Here is a 460-nt window from a genome sequence, read left to right as displayed (position 1 = left end):
GGCTTTGATCATTGTTCAGGGAGGTGCGTCAGACAGAAATTGGCAATTCTGGCATTTTCAATTTTTTTTTCTTTTATGGTGTTCACCTTGTGGGTTACATAATTTTATATGTTGATAGATCCCACTTACACATGGCAACAGTCAATATGATTATTTTTTAATTTAATTTTGGATGAAGAAAATTAGAAGATTTGAACTTTTAAAATTTTAAAAAAATATATATTTTTTATCGGTCGACCATGACTACCACGAGAGAGGGGATCCGCCCACCAAGGACAGGAAACCTACAGGCTTAAAAGGGGCGGCCCTCTCTTCTCGCCTCAGTTTGGTTTCTTGTCCTTGATGAAGGAAACCTCTGACAGGCTTACCTGTGAAGATGTCCGGAAGAAGCGTGCTGTCGAGCTGCGCCTCTGTCTGGGATCAGCAGCTCCAGTACCATCCTGTGCCCTGGGCTGTGGGA

This window comes from Phyllobates terribilis, unplaced genomic scaffold (assembly GCF_046119375.1).
Source record: "Phyllobates terribilis strain yellow unplaced genomic scaffold, ASM4611937v1 Scaffold_8__6_contigs__length_399053987, whole genome shotgun sequence".
Classification (NCBI taxonomy): domain Eukaryota; kingdom Metazoa; phylum Chordata; class Amphibia; order Anura; family Dendrobatidae; genus Phyllobates; species Phyllobates terribilis.
Note: the sequence above shows the minus strand (reverse complement) of the source record.